General features: G+C 42.6%; 1 protein-coding gene across 1 annotated transcript in view; it reads left to right on the top strand.

The window, feature by feature from the left end:
* The first annotated feature begins 9,204 nt into the window (after nucleotides 1–9,204).
* LOC139210467 (spectrin beta chain, non-erythrocytic 1) overlaps nucleotides 9,205–16,366 on the top strand; it is a 122,322-nt gene continuing 115,160 nt past the window's right edge. Inside the window, exon 1 of the mRNA XM_070840449.1 lies at nucleotides 9,205–9,270. The gene's annotated coding sequence lies outside the window, so the exon portion shown is untranslated. The remainder of the gene's footprint in view (nucleotides 9,271–16,366) is intronic.

The raw sequence follows: 16,366 nt of genomic DNA on the forward strand, positions 1-16,366 counted from the left end.
AAGCTATGAGAGCCACGACAATGTACCAGAACAGAGACATTGTTGTCAGACAGATAAATGATGAGCTGAGGCTCACTATAAAAGTGAGAGGAGCTGCAGATTCAGCTGATCAGTAGCTACCAGAGACACCCAACACATTGTCAAATGTTTTCACATTGTCTTCTAATTTTGTTTTACTCAAAATATCAATTATAGCAAGTTACAATAGAAAACATTCTACCCAAGTTAAGTAAAGTTAAATCTATGTGTGTATATACTGTATGTATATATACTATAGTTTTACCAGTGTCTACCAAAGAACGACAGACACATTATGTTTGGCAGTTACGTTAAATCAAGTTAAATTATGACATGAAGTAAAACACTGCACTTAAGTTAGGCAATGTAAGAAGATTCTGAATTATCAATTTTCTATAAAAAACTTCTTGAAACTTCTTGCGTTTTGTGACCACGTCAGTGTTAGAAAGATGAAATGAACAACTGAATCTGTCCACATGTGAGAAGAGGCACAACTGAAACAACCCTTTAAATCACTGCAGTGGATAATTCCTGGTAGATGATATCATGTGTGTCTGAATATGTTACTGTGTGATGTAAATGAACACACCCCAGCGATAGGCGTTACAGTAAGTCACATGACCCGATTACCTGTGATCTGATCCAATTAAATCACAGCCAGAGAATCCCTGATCGGCAACGACAACAGAAACCCTGACACAGCAGGAACTGCAGCGACTCTGTGTGTGTGTGTGTGTGTGTGTGTGTGTGTGTGTGTGTGTGTGTGTGTGTGTGTGTGTGTGTGTGTGTGTGTGAGTGAGAGAGCGTGTGCTTAGAGACCAACTCTCCCTGGATACACTGCGAGAGGTGGACACATTGTCGTCATGCCAACTCTATCCAAGACACACACACTATCGGGACAAGCGAGGAGGAGGTGGCTGAGGAGGGTGCTGTGTGTGTGTGTGCATGTTTGTGTGTGTGTGTGGGGGGGGTTAAATCAGCAAATTAACAAGGAATGAACATTATAACCCTCACGCAGGAGGACTTGTCGCATAGACTGCATCCTTTTTAGCTAGTTAGAATAAACCGGCAACCAAAACTTGTTTGTTTTTCTTTTTAAGTTAAACCGAACGAGCAGGAAAGACAGTAACCCCGAAATTCCTCGAAGCTCCTTGTCTGACATCTTTGTCTCATTCCGGCTGCTGTGTTTCGGAAGTGTTTCATGAGCTGAGTGTTAGTTGTGTACCTGCCCGGTTAGTTGATTTGCTGAGATTTTATAAATTTTTATCCTTCTTTTTTTTTCTTTTAACATGAGCAAATTGGCTGCATTTCTTATTTTGTCTCTTTAGGTGTGTTTATTGTTGTCATTTCCTACTTTGTTGTGCTGTAGCCTACACACAGCAGGTGAAAATGAAAGCGTTTTGCCACCTCTAAGAAGTACCATCATCGTCCATGGTGTTAAAAAGAACCCTCTGACCAGCTGTTATCTGGCACCTGTTATCAAGTAATAGTAATGTACTGATGGGATAAACGATCAGGAGTCTGCACGAGGTGTTTTATTTTGAAAATTACTGGATTCTCTTTGCTGTTTCTGTGTCTGACTTCCTGCCCGGCTCATCTGCTCTGTGCTGCTTCATGTAGTCAGTCTATGGCTTCCATCAAATATAGACATGGTGGGGGGTCCCCGGTAGCTCACCTGGTGGAGCATGAACAACAAGGCATCATTACCGCAGTGGGAGGACTTCAAATCCTATCCGGGCTCTTTGCTGCATGTCATAAAACCCTCTCTCTCCCGTTTCCTCTTTGCTCCTCACAAAATAATGGCAATAAAAATATAATCCAGGGCTTTGAGCCACTTCTGGTATGCTCCTGAAACAGGCCGTGGCACTTTTAGTGGAATTTGAAGTTTTAACTATTGTGGGTACGATCACCTCCGGCGACACAGACACATCCAGTGGGATTTCTGGGGTCATCTACTGGTCATTTAGACAGCAAAATAAGTAAAATAGGGACACAGTTTAAAAATACTGAAGTTACCCTTTAAATATAGAAGAGCCCGTGTTGGTTTATTAGTTGCATGTGGGCTTGTCCTGCTGTAAAAGAGCAAAAATGTCTGCAAAGAACAAAAGGTTTTTAAAGAAGCTTGTTTCATGTCAAGTCCAGTGGTAAATCAGTTTCAACTTGAGAAACTCTGATTCAGCTGTGGGCCTAAATTTTAGTTAACACACTTGAGAAAATCCAGTCCCTCCTTGTTTCTTATGGACATTTTCTCACTTGGATCTTTGGAGGTGCCTGATCACACGGGCTGGAGCAGTGATGACATCATTTGCACCTGGGACGTTTCATAATGAAGGAGACATACATCCAATCAGGTGAGCCGCACCAGTTTAACCATTTTATAAAGAAAAAAAACTTTTGTAACAAGACCTATCTGTTGTCCAGGTGTCCACATGGGGATCAACAATATCTTTAAATTCCCTCCCAAAGCTGAGACCAGGCCGGCTGCTGTGCCAGAGAGCATCACAGGCCTGACATCTGAAACAGCTCTGTCTTTTCCCAGCCTGTTTTTTTTTCTCCATAATCGCTGCCTCTCCAACAGCACTGCTCACACTTTCCTCTGCTGCTTCTCTGCAAAATCTGGTGCAAATAATACAGCAAATAATAATACAGCCACCCCCACACTCATCCTGGTGCCATGAGAGAGAGAGAGAGAGAGAGAGAGAGAGAGAGAGAGAGAGAGAGAGCCCACCCACACACTTCAGTCACTGTGGAAAAGCTGGAAAAAGTCCACCAACCTCGACCTCTTCTTCCTCCTCCTCCTCCTCCTCTTCCTCCGCCTCTTCCTCTCCCAGCAACGAGCTTGGCATCCCATAGTGGTCACCATGGAAACGGCACTCTGTCTGGAAGCGTTTGAGAGAGAGATACAGAAAGAAAAGTCCTCTCCCGTCCTCTCCCGTCCTCTCCTCTCCTCTTCTCCTCTCCTCTCCTGTGTCCTTCCTCCTCTCTAGAAACTTCTTTCCCTCTCTCGTCCCCCTCTCTTTTCTCCTCCGTCCATCCATCTTTTCTCTCTGAATATCTCTCCAGCACTTCAACTGCCCACACAGTTAGACTTATTCATCACATTACACACACACACACACACACACACACACACACCTGAGTGGGTGCTGACAGCCAGCTGTTGCCAGGCAACATGTTGAAGTTGAGTCCAACTCGACTGTGAACAAAACGCTGACATTTAACACAAACAGCATCTTTTGTTCTGCTCTATTCTATTTTCTGATAGAGTTTATGTCTAATAATTGAAATGACAAAGCCACAGCGAATGTTGGAGAACAAAAAAATTAGCATCTGACCCTCGGCAGGGATTGTTAAACACTGTTTCTACTGCAGGCGACTTTTAAGGCATTTAAAGGGCTGTCAGGCTGCTTTAAAGGTAAAGACACACCATATTCTTTGAGCTGTGTCCTCTGCCGTGTGTTCTCTGCATACATTTTAAGAAACATGTCAACGGTTGAAAAGATGACAGTGAAATCTGTCGATGCGTGTGCTGCATGTTCAGATTTGTGTTTAAAACATAGTAGAGTTCAGGAGTATATAAAAGTTAACACATCACGCTCATCATCGAATTATCTCATTTAATCTATTTTACAACTGTAGATATATACATATATATACATACAGCTGATGTGTATAAAGAAACATGTCGAAATAATGAAGAAAGTAAAAAGAAATACTGATTTTGCTGATCAGACTAAACTATTTATGACACGTAGACTGGAAGAGCTTAAGTTTATGGTTTTCCACGAACAGTCTCTCATTAGCCAGTTTAACAGAAGCAGGATAAGATTCTGACAAACAAAAACAAATTTTAAGCTAAAAGGGAAAGTGATGGAAATTCAAAACCAATTCTGAACTGTCCCTCTTCCTCTTAGACAGGTATGTAATAAGTGTATTTAATCTATGAAATACATTGTGAGACGTGGTTCTTCATCAATATCTGAATTTACGTTGGTGGCTAAAACAAAGCTAGCTAATGCTTTGGCTAATATAAGCTGAATGTAGCTAACATTAGCTGCATTTGTTGTGCCAAAATCAACACTAAATGAAAGTTAATGGTAGCCTAGTTGCTCTAAGATCACTATGACATATTTGTTTTCTTTTCCTCTGTGAGTGTTGAAGGACCATTCATTCAGTACTGTGTTTGCTTGATGTTTCTATTTATTCATTACCTTGTGTGTTTTCACATTGTCATCAAATTTTTTTTAACTCAAAATATCGATTATAGCAAGTCCTGGTAAGTTACAATGGAAATCACAAGTTAAGTAAAGTTAACTTGGGTAAAGTAAGTAAAGTTAAATCTATGTGTGTGTATATATGTATATATAGTTTTACCAGTGTCTACCAAAGAACGACTGACTGACACAGCATTTCTGTGACTGTTACATTACGTTTGGAAGTTAAGTTAAATTAAGTTGAATTATGACATGAAGTAAAACACTGTACTTAAGTTAAGCAATGTAAGATTCTGAATTAACAATTTTCTATAACAAAAAGTTCTTGAAACTTCTTGCGTTTTGTGACCACGTCAGTGTTAGAAAGATGAAATGAACTGAATCTGTCCACGTGAGAAGAGGCACAACTGAAACAACCCTTTAAATCACTGCAGTGGATAATTCCTGGTAGATAATATCATGTGTGTCTGAATATGTTACTGTGTGATGTAAATGAACACACCCCAGCGATAGTCGTTACAGTAAGTCACATGACCCGATTACTTGTGATCTGATCCAATTAAATCACAGCCAGAGAATCCCCGATCGGCTGTCACCTGTTGTTGGCGACAACAACAGAAACCCTGACACAGCAGGAACTGCAGCGACTCTGTGTGTGTGTGTGTGTGTGTGTGTGTGTGTGTGTGTGTGTGCGTGTGTGTTAATATGGAATTGATAAAACCCATATTAACACAGTCATGTTTCATCCCTCATCATGCTGAGACTTCTGCCCTCTAATGTTCGTACTATTGGTGACCTGATGTCTAAAGTCAGAAAAGTTTATTTTACACTGAAAGAGAATTTGAGAATTCGAACATTGAAATAAAATGTCAGAACGTTGACTAAGTGCAGCAGGTGGAAAACACTGGGTGATTTTAGTCACAGCGCTGCTCTCATGCAGCTGCTGCATGGAGGGAATGACCTGCATGACCTCTGACCTTCTTCTTCAAAACAAATATGGCTGCGGTCTGCTGGACATTTCTACATGGTGTCTGGTCTCTGGGTGATAATCCTCTGCACACACGCACGCAAAGGCCAGAATGTGTGTGAGTGCGTGTGTGTGTCTCATCAAGAGGCTAAAAAGACCTGGACAGATCACATTCTGCCAACACACACACACACACACACACACACACAGACTGCTGCATTGGATGTCAGCACAGTTGGATGTCCTTCAGACTCAGAAGGCATCATTCTCATTATCTGTGTGTGTGTGTGTGTGTGTGTGTGTGAGGGAGAGAAGTCATGATCACCAGGACATGACAACATGTCAACAAACCGACTGACAGCCACTGTACATCTCCTGTTGCAGTCCAAAGGGTTTCAGTCAGTGCAGGTTGTTTTAGGTCGAGTATGAGTATGAGTGGAGAAGTTATTTGAAATAGATTGTTAGAGTAATGCCGAGGTTCCACAGTTTCCTCCCAGTGTGGTGTACACCACGGTCAGAAAATCAAAAATATCCAAAGAAATATCCAACGTGATCTCATGAGATGCCGTATAAGTAGCACGACACATTTAAAGGCATTTCAAGTGTCATGTAACAATGTTTTCCCCGCCTAAGTGTCAAAACTCTACGTTGTCATTCTGTGAGTTAGCGATATTAAATGTGCACAATAAAGCTCGCTGAGAAACATTTCAGCTTCATTCAGCTTCTACAGCTATCAAATAAAACTAGGCTAGAGGGCTTTTAAATCAAATTTAAAATAAATTTGAAACTGATGTAGGAATTGCTGAGTTAAAACAAACTATCAACAGGGGCTCCAAAATAAAGAGCAACAGGTTCCAGTGTGATTCGAGCATAAGGCGCTAAAACTATGTAGTTAGGTTTAGGAAAAGCTGATGGTTCGGGTTGAAATAGGTAGTTATGGAAGTGGAGTGAAGTTACGTTGCTTATGTGATGTAAACTGTATCAGTTAAAATAACGTGAGGTTCCACAGGTAAATAAACTCCTGTCTCCTGTGTTAAAGTCTTATTTGCTACGTTCATGTTGCTTTTTGCATATTTGCCATCGAAATGACACGTCGTCTCTGAACAATACCAGTCTGTAGAGATTAAATCATGTGAAGTGACACACTAAAAGCAGAAAATGTGTAGTTATGACCCGTGAAATGTCCTTAAAAAGCTGAACTATTCATACTCCTTTTGGTGACACCGGGCTGATGAGAAAGATGGGTGATGCCGGATCCGTCCCGTAACTTTTGATTGTGGTCTTAAGCACTTAAGTGGTCGGCAAGTGCATCCCTCATCAGAAAAATGCCAACTCACAGTCCACTTAACCCGTACTCGATGCTCCCTTTTCTTAATACTGCTTCAGAGTGGAGGGTACAGAGCTCAGTGAATCCCACAGTGCTCCAGTTATTGGCAGTGAAACACTTATATGCTCATTTTAGGGCAAAAATCAACAGCAGGAAGAAGTTATAGTTTATGTTTTTATTTATGTAGTTACCTACATGTGTGTGCTTTTAGTAAACTAAATTGAATTGCTTTATTAATTGGTTTCCTCCTCTCAGCTCCCTGAACTGCCTGCCATCTGTGACTACAATACTGTATGCGGTGGGTATAATACTGGTAGGTACAAAGAGAGCTGAAATTGGTCCAGTAGATCACCTCAGCTGGCAGCCACCAAACCACAGACAGTCGCTATATCGCTCTCTTCAAAGACACCAGACTCCATTGACAAAAACAGTAATTTTACCTTCGCAGAGCATGAGAGCTGCTGGTCTATTGCTGCCTTGATCAGTCACTTTGCTTGTGATATTGCTTGATTTATACACCAGAATATGTACAAATGTGGCCCAGGTTTAAAAATGCTACAGTTAACCTTCTTTATGTAGATTATTAAATAAAACTAACAAAACATCTGAGCTTAATTAAACCACGTATTCAGCAAACCATGTAGCGTTTCCACGTACATGACGTCAAAGCCGTTGAGTTGTGTCCTAAAATCTTCCCTGACTTTACTTTTTTTCTGACTCGTGGGGGCATTCATGTAAATTTTCACACTCTGAAACAAATTTTTCTAATTAATGCAACGATACTTGAATGCACTGTATGATCCCTTACTGTGACACAGTGACCATCTCAAAGAGAGGCACTTTCAACACTTTGACCACTTTGCCACATTTAGTCCAGTTTTAACCTGCACACTGAGGTTTCTTTTGACCTGAAAACAACCAAATCAGCGCTTGAAGGGTTTTTTCTGCCAAAACAGCATCTGTCCTTTTTCCTACAGTCAATGTAAGGGGCCTAAAACGAGGCCATACTGAGGTGGACAAATGGAGCTCATGTGCGATGATTCATCAGAAGAGGAGGGCTGTGAAGACGAGGCTGGCTGGCTGGCTGCTGGTCACAGGGAGGACGTGGTGGTTGAACTGTGAAGATAAGAGCAGGGTCAGCATTAAATCTCCCCCTCACACAGAGGGGCTGATAGGAAACGTGTCTGGAAACTCAAACATTTTGAACCCACTGTTATGAGATTAGAGTAGAGGAACATTTCCAGTCGTCATGTCAAAGCATCACTGATGTATGTTTTAAAAACATATATGTTTTCATCCTGTTTGATCACACTCAACCCCAACTTTTCAGAGTCAGGCTTGTTTGGCATCATTCAGTCTCTGCAGACTCTCACCTCCCCCACCCCCACCCCACACCCACACCCACTGGCTGAATCTCCGCCTCTCACTCAGACTTTAGGAATTGGGAGCGCTTAATTTGCATCCCAATGCACCCTGCAGGGGTGGAGACATTCTAGAGGTACGCATGGATCCTAAAAATGCATCGTCACTTTCACTTTTACTGTGAGTCATTTATTGTTAGAAGGAAGAGAAATAATCACTTTACACTGTAAGTATGAATGTGTTGCTACTCTCCAGACTCATGTAGAGACCATAAACATCATCTGTAATCCAAGAAGGTACATCAGTATAGAAATATATTTCAGGATAGACCAACAGGAACACTTTCTCACCAACAGAGCACAGTTTTGTTTATACAATATCACTCTTTCAGCATTGTGTGCAATATTACATTTCACTATGTTATCAGTACTGTACTTTAATACAATTCTGAGTACTTCTTCCACAACTGTGTGCAATATTATTGTTTATTGCCAATGTTACTCTTAAAATTTTAACTAACGTATTTTTCTAAATGTTTTTTTTACTTCTATTGTCATTCTATTAGACATTGGAGTAAAACCCTTTGACACTTAAGGACAAATTAGATTATACATACAGTACTTTACCGGAGTATTTAAATTCCATGCCACTTTCTATTTCTACTCCACTATAAATATCTGAGCCAAATGTTGCACTTTTTTCTCCACTATATCTACCTTTAGTTACATAGCAGATCCAGATTATTAATACAAAATACAACCAACAAATGATACAGGTGATTATCACTACACACACAGTACTACTCACATACATAAAGGTAAAACATTATTGATCCCTTGGTGAAATTCACATGTTCACCCCCAGATTTATAGTCATTAAACTGAGCTCCACCTTCACCAATATTACAGTGATGAACACATCAGTGATCAATAGTTAGAATCCAATAATATCATATATATTATTCTGCAGAATGAGCACTTTTACTTTCAGTACATTCAGATGCTGATATTTTTGTACTTTAAATTAAGTAATAATTAGAATGCAGGGCATTTACTTATTACAGAGCATTTCTACAGTTCGAAGCTCAGTTTGATTGATTTTTGATCAAAAATGATTTTGTGTCTACAGTTGTTTATGTAGCGCCGCCCCGCCGGTGCTGCGGGCTGTATGAACCGAGCGCCCCGGTCGCTGCAGTCCGGGCCGCGCTGAGGCAGAGCGGAGGGCGGGGGGAGGAAGAGGAGGGGGAGGAGGAGGAGAGGGAGGAGGATCGGTGGATTTGAGGACTCTCTGCTCCTGCGCCGTGTTTGCTCCGAGCTCCCAGCAGTCCGTCCGTCCGTCCTCCACTCCGAGCGGGACTCTGCTGCGCTTCTGTCGGCCTCCAGGTGAGTTGAGGACCCGCGCCGAGCCGAGCCGAGCCGGGCCGAGCTGTGTTGTTTATCCTGCTGCTGTTTCATGTTTCCGCACGGATTTGTGTTTCGTTGTTTCCGTGGCTGCACGGGGAAGCATCCACATCCACGACGACCGTGGCGGGGACGTGTGTGTGTGTGTGTGTGTGTGTGTGTGTGTGTGTGTGTGTGTGTGTGTCCCTCCACTGTGATATCCCGGGTTAACTGCTCCCAGTTAAACCCGCAGGATCTCCACTGCGGTGCAGCAGCGGCTTTTTGGCGCAGAGAGAAGCCGGACAGCGACCTCCTTCCTCGGCTGTGTCCCTCTGTTTCCCCCCTGATCTACACCGTGTGTGTGTGTGTGTGTGTGTGTGTGTGCTTGTTTTAGTGCGCCAGAGCTGCTGCTGGTTGTTGCTGTTGTTGTTGTTGTAGTGAGCTGTGCAGCCTCACAGTGTTTTACAGCTCTAAACTGATGGAGGGTGTTTTTCTGATCTCCATGATGGAGATGATGATGTTGATGTTGATGATGATGATGATGATGATGGTGGAGGTGGTGCAGGCGTGGTAGCCTCTGCTGACCTCAGAGCAAAATCACCAGAATATTCCCACAATGCTCCTCTGACACCCCTTCAGGGACTCTGCAGTGACCTTCTGTGTAGTTTAAGGTCTGTTTTAGCTCCTCTGACGTCGCTGCTGTTCAATAATGGATCTGTCCAGACCCAGTCCTCATGAGTCCTCCTCTGGTCGTAAATAAAGAGATTATTGTGATTTTTTTGCACTTTTTGTTAGTTTTTTATCTCTTTTGTGTCGCAGTGATTTGGCTCTAACGTCCCTGCAGTGATTTGGCACATTTTAAAATGTATTTTAAGGTCACTTTAGTTGTTCTGTGACAGTGAAAACGCTGCTGCTTTGAGGCGTTTCTTTTTTTCCTTTTTTTTTTGCGCAGACCCCGTTTCAAATCCTGTAGAGCAATTATGTAATCAGATACAGGCTGGCCTGCTGCTCTCTCTCCTCCCTCCCTCCCATTACTTTCCCCTCTTTCCCTCCTAATCTTCCTCCTCTTTTCTCTCTCTCGTCTGTTTTCCTCCCACCCTGTTTTCTCCTCATTTTCCGCTTCTCTTCTTCTGTCCTCTCCTCTTTAACCTTTTCCTCACCCTCCCATCCTCCTCCTCACTCCTCTACTTATCTCCTCTTTATCTTCTTTCTCACCTCAGCGTCTCTCTTGTCATCGTCCCCCCCTCCGTCATCCTCCCCCACCCCTCTCTCTCTCTCTCTCCGTTTCTTTTGATGCAGCAACTGGGAAACATTTGGCCACTTGTTGACTCGAGCCGTTAGAATGTGACGGCGAGGTGTCGGCTCGTTCTCCAGCCGCTCCGCCAGCACAATGCAGTAAAACGCAGCATCTATGATGACGCTTAATCCCCGGGATGTCAGTGAGTTCTTAGAAAGATCATTTTGAGGATAAAAATGTTAAATGGCGTTAATGTTCGTAGTGAATTTGTTTGATTTTATGCCCAGTCCACACGGGTGGGGTCAAAGGTCAGGGACTCAAAGCTGAAGGACGCCACGGTGGAGGTCAAACATTCAGATCTTGGTTTTAACTTTAAGCTCTGCTCTTTGTGTAAATCTTTGGACTTGGAACTTACAGTTTAAATGGTCCCTGGAGGTCGGTGACTAATTTCCGCAGACCAATCAAAGGCGTGTTTGATTGTGTGGCCGACTGTTTGCACTTTAAACTGTCTTGACACTTGGTGTCGTCAGTTGGCTGTAGATTTATTGCATCAGTGTGGAATACAACAAATCGAGCCGACCCGCTACAGAACATCGCAATACCTCTCCGTCCACCCAAACGTGTGTCCCTAAATCAATCGGTGAAATCGAAGTCTAACAAAGACACAAAGTCTAACTTGGGAAATATGGCAATGTGAAGAACCCAATACTGTGTTCGGTTAGACTGTAAATGGAGCCACTAGTGTCTGAGTGACACACTGTTGGCAGCTTAATGCCGAGGTTGGTGACAAGGAGATCAAATGGACCAATCAAAGGTGTGTACTGTAAAGTCAGTGTGTTTTTTTTTTGTGGGGTGGTTAAAAGGCAACACATGGATGAGTTAGTGTCAAAGAAAACAAAAACTGCACCCAACGCAGCAAGAAAAAAGTCACGGCGGTGACTGGATCTCACTGTCAGCCCCCATGGCAGTGTCCCTCAGGTCAGCTGTCGCGATTGTGACGCCGCAACTCCCTCAATCGTTGGTTGTCATTATGTTCCCCTCGGGAGCGTCTGAGTCATGTGCGACACCTGGAGGTAAAGTGAGGAGGTATCACCAGCCTGGTTCGGCCTGGTCTGAGGCTTATTACAAAACCGGACATTTTTACCTCGGCCCAACTGTTCCACAGATTCAGCATCACATTCCTACAACAGCGTCAGACTCACGATGGACAGTTTAATAAACGGATGCAGCGAAACCAGAGATATTGTTGCTTCCATTACCCACAATTCAATTCAGTTCAGCAGGTGTGTAATGCTAGTGGTGGCTCGTGCAGAACATATGTGAGCGAGACATTTAACCATGGCTACAAAGGAATGTTTTTATCTTTAGATGTGGCTGAATTCATGTCTTAGAGCAAACTGATCGTCTCCCCCTTTGGCCTCGTTCTTCTGAACTTTATGGAACAAAAGAGGAACCATCTTTAAATCCAGTGCAGGACTTTCTACAAGCAGTTTAGTTTAGTAGTTTCCATGTGACGTTCGCAGCGTGGTCAGATCTGCTGTTCGTGTTTACAGGCTCCATAAAATGAAATGAATCAACGCCAGAAATAGATGGAAAAGAGAGCAGGGTGGGGTTTATGGGAAATGTGGTTTTAATTTAAAACACCGTACGCAGCACCTATAAAAACACATTCCGGACCTGTTTCCTCCAATTTTAGGTGTCCAACCTTTGACCTGCAACTATTCATTTGAATTATTTATTGACTCATATCCACTCAGTCAGTTTCCATCAGCAGGTTTGAATGTTGTTAATGATCTGCAGGGGTGTTTTAAGTAGGCTGATGCTCCTGCAGGAAGCACAAGTGGTGCTGCCGGGTGCTTTTTTGGCTCTATATCAGCTTTTTTTCCTTTCCTCCGGTAACACCCCAGCGGCGAGGATGACGGTGTAGGTTTGGCTCGGCCCAGTGGGCATTACGCAGGCGGAGGTTTGAGCTGCAAATCATCGTCCCAGAGTCCTGAGCTTTCAGCTTCGCCATGGCGCTGTGAACTGCTCATGTCGCGTTTCTTCAGCTCTCTGCATGAGAGAGGAGGCAGCGAAGGAGCTCACATCTGTACTGGTTACATAACAAACTTTTGGAGAAGCACTGGAAGTCGAAAAACCTGCACATGCACATGAAAAAAATAAATGAAATAAAAAAAATAAATATGTTTTTCTGAAAGTTAAAAAATCTGCTGTGTTAAAACTAGACTGTGATTTTCATCCAAGAATATGAGCGACTTGAGGACAACAGTTAAAGCTCTTAACTGCTGATGAACATTTACCAGTTGAGTATTGAGCCTGGTTGAATGTATTGTTGGATCCATTATCATGCTGACTTATTCTTTGAGCAGATCGCTCCTGATTTAAATCATAATTTTACCTGTTTTAGACAAAGATCTAGATCTAGATCTAGGTTGAGGAATTCACAAAACTGTCCCTGGAAAGACGCCACAGAGCCGCTGCAGCAACCAAGAACAATTAGGAACTTACTATTACACTGTGTATGTTGCGGTGTTAAGTATTGAATGTACCGTTATTTATTATGACAATTTTGTCATATGACAGTTTTGGCTTCTTTTGTTAAAAGAGAAAATTTGTCAAAGTGAGGTATCATATCTGCACCAGTATCACAGAATGTCCTGTTGTTGTTTCTTTTACTTTTAGTGGACACTTTATACTGCACCTCGCTGAGTCAAAGTTTCACTGTGACTCAGCTGGACCCAGTGCTGATTGGCTCAAATTGTTGTTGAATCTGTCTTCACAGTCATGTCGTGCAACTAAGTCTGATCTATTTGTCGAAGTGATTCTCTTTCCTCGCTCCCTGTCTCTGTTTCTGTCTCTCACATAGTTTTTTCCTCTTTTGAGCTCGCTCCACCGCTCCTGTAAACAGATCTGTGAGTGTATCGCTGTATTAATTAGTGCAGGACGCTGTCGACAGAGTGTGTGTCTCAGAGGTCTGGTTGTTTGCAGAGAGGAGGACAAGGGTGGGGGGGTGTCTGGCTTCATTGTAGGGACGGGGAGGAGGAGCTGCGGTCATGTGATCAGACACGCGGTGAAGAAAGAAAATCAGGTGTTTAAAATGCCTTTGATCCACCTGTGTGCAGATTCTCTGTCCTCACTGAGCAGGGTTTGTCCAGTCATGGTGGAACGGAGGGCGCAATCATAGTGAGGAAAACTGAGGAAGGTTTTTTTTTTTTTTTTAGGTCCGACATCTTTTTTTGTCCGACAAACAAGGTCCTCACATTACAGAGAAGCTAAAAACACTTTAAATGATGAATCCATCAACAAAATTTTTGATGGCTTGTTATATTTTGATGGACAAATAAATTAATTTCTAATAATTTATGCACCCTCGGAGCCCAGACACTTTCAGTTCTCAAAAATTAGATTTTTGTCTCTCAGTGGCCAAAGATGAAGTTTTTAGATTCTGAATGTAATAATTTTTCTTTTTAATCTAAAAATGTTATTAGTGAATCTCAGGACACTTAGGACTAACTTAAAGGAGATTAATTCTGGTTCTGGTTGTGCTGTGAGGAGTGAAGGTCACGTATTAAGTTTTCAGTTGTGTTTGGGAATAATGCACTTCAGCTGAGCTTTCACATCTGTGACCCAAGTTTCTCCTTAAGAAGCATTTCACCACTGGAGAGATGTGCTTTTCATTGTATATTGTTAGAACTGGTGCAACATTAGCAGATAAAAGAGAGAGAAAAAGAGCTGTGGTATTCCCCTTTTAGTTAAAAGGTAGAAGCCCTACAACGGCCAGAATGCACTGCTGCTGTCCTCAGCGGCTGGCGGTGCTCGACTATCGGCTCCTCCTCCAGACGCTGTTATTCCTCAGTGCTGTGTTTGAGCCCTGAGCGTCTGATTCCAGCAAGAAACTGTTAACATCCTTTTCTTACAATCTGTAGTTCAAACGGCCTGACACATGAGAGGGCAGCTCTGGGTGCAGGCATCATGGAGGAAAGTTAAACATTGTTCATTTGCATAAAGAACCCACATTTTAATGATACAAAGCTGATTGAAATGGTCGATTTCCATTTAATCCCTGGCTTGTGACCCCTTGAAATGAGGCAGTGTCTCCTCTTCACAGACTGTGGCCTCCGTGTGAGCGCGACTTGTGAGCTGTTCAAACAAACTGAAATATTTCCCCCTCAGATGGTTTCATTTGAAGAAGCTTTAGAGGCCCAAAGAGGGCAAAGATTGTCTTGTTTCACTAGACAAGAGCAGGAAAAATCAGTTTGTGTTACAAAATGCTTAGTTTTCTTATTCTTTGTTTTTTCTCCAGCCCTGTAATCATCTGCAAACCTCAGGCTTTTATCCTTAAAAGGTTTGTAGGTAAAGAAAAGTTTGGTGTACCTGAGATGTTTCAGTGGGTTATATCCACTGAACTATAATCTATGAGATTCAGGTATAATGCTAAAACCAGGATTATTTTTTAGCCAGATGCTATTTGCACCTAGGTGTCAGCAGCCAGTGTGTCTATTTACACCTGCAGGTGAATGTTGGACAGAAGATATTTTGTGTTTAGTGTACCCTGCCTTTTTATATTTGACTTTTAACCCAAGCTACCATCTTTCCCTAAACCTAACCAAACTGTGACTGAAACCTGCTAATAAGAAAAGAAAACTGCGATATACAAGTCTCCAAATAAACTAATCTATTGTGACAGCTGGTCCCACATGGGACTGTGAGACAAACAGTAGAAAGCAAGAATGTGTTCAGGTTTCTGGTAAAGAATTTGAGCCATAATCCAAAGAAAGTAGGCGTCAAAGCCCCACCCCCACACTGTTTGATTGACAGGTGATTACTGACTGAAGATAAGGTCATAAAATTGGAGGTGTGGTGTATTGCCCCTTTAAGACAGAGAGCTGTGCCAGAGTTGTATTTTCAGAAACGAGGCCAGTTGTTAGTATTTCTGTCGTCCTTTTTCTTGTCCTCCTCCCCAACTGCAGACCCTCCTTTCTTCCCTCTCGTACCTTTATTCCATCCTTTCTTCTCTCTCATACCATCCTTCCTTACCACACATCTCTTTTATTTTAGTATTTTAATTTAATCTTTTCAATCTCCTTTCCTTCTCTCTGTGCTTCCACTCCTTGCCTCTCCTCCCTCTCTTCTTTCCTCACTTTTACATTTTCTTGTAACCTCTTTCTCCTCAAATTTGGGCGTAGTGTGTCTCTCTCACTAAAATTAATCAAAGTATAATTTCAAAATAAAATCCAGAAAATGAAAAACTAGAGTACAAATGCAGCTGAAGATGTTTCAAGGATTTTACTGTGAAGCAGACTTGGTTTATACCTCATCTCCATTCCTCCCTCATGGCTTTGAGGCTTAAACTTTAAGCTGAAAGAGTTTGGATGGAAGAGGAGGAGAAAACTTCATCTTGAGGCCTTGAGGATGAGGAGGGAGGCAAGGGAGAGAGTGATGGATGAAGGGAGGGGAGGAAGGAGAGGAAAGCCAGGAGGGAGGAGGTAAGGGGGAGAAGAGGGGCGTGGTGGAAGGGTGTGAGGCGAAAGGGAGAAAACAGGAGGCGGTGGGAGAAGAGATACAGGAGCAGAGTAAAGGAGGGATGAGATTGAGGGAGAAAAGAGGAGAGACGGAAGGAAAGAGAATGATGGAGAAAGGAGGCTAAATTCTTACCAACAAAAACTACATTGAAAACTATTTGCTGTCAATGTTTTGTTCTGTAGGAGAGAAAAAATAAAACTAAACCAGAAAAGGCAAGAGGAGAATGATGGGAGGATTATTTGGGAGGAGATACCTCCGGTGCAGCAATGATAAAGGGACGAAGAATGAGGAGGTGAAGAGATAAAGGAGTGAGTAGAGGGAGGGAAAAGGAGGACAGGA

Source organism: Pempheris klunzingeri, chromosome 12 (assembly GCF_042242105.1).
Source record: "Pempheris klunzingeri isolate RE-2024b chromosome 12, fPemKlu1.hap1, whole genome shotgun sequence".
Classification (NCBI taxonomy): Eukaryota; Metazoa; Chordata; class Actinopteri; order Acropomatiformes; family Pempheridae; genus Pempheris; species Pempheris klunzingeri.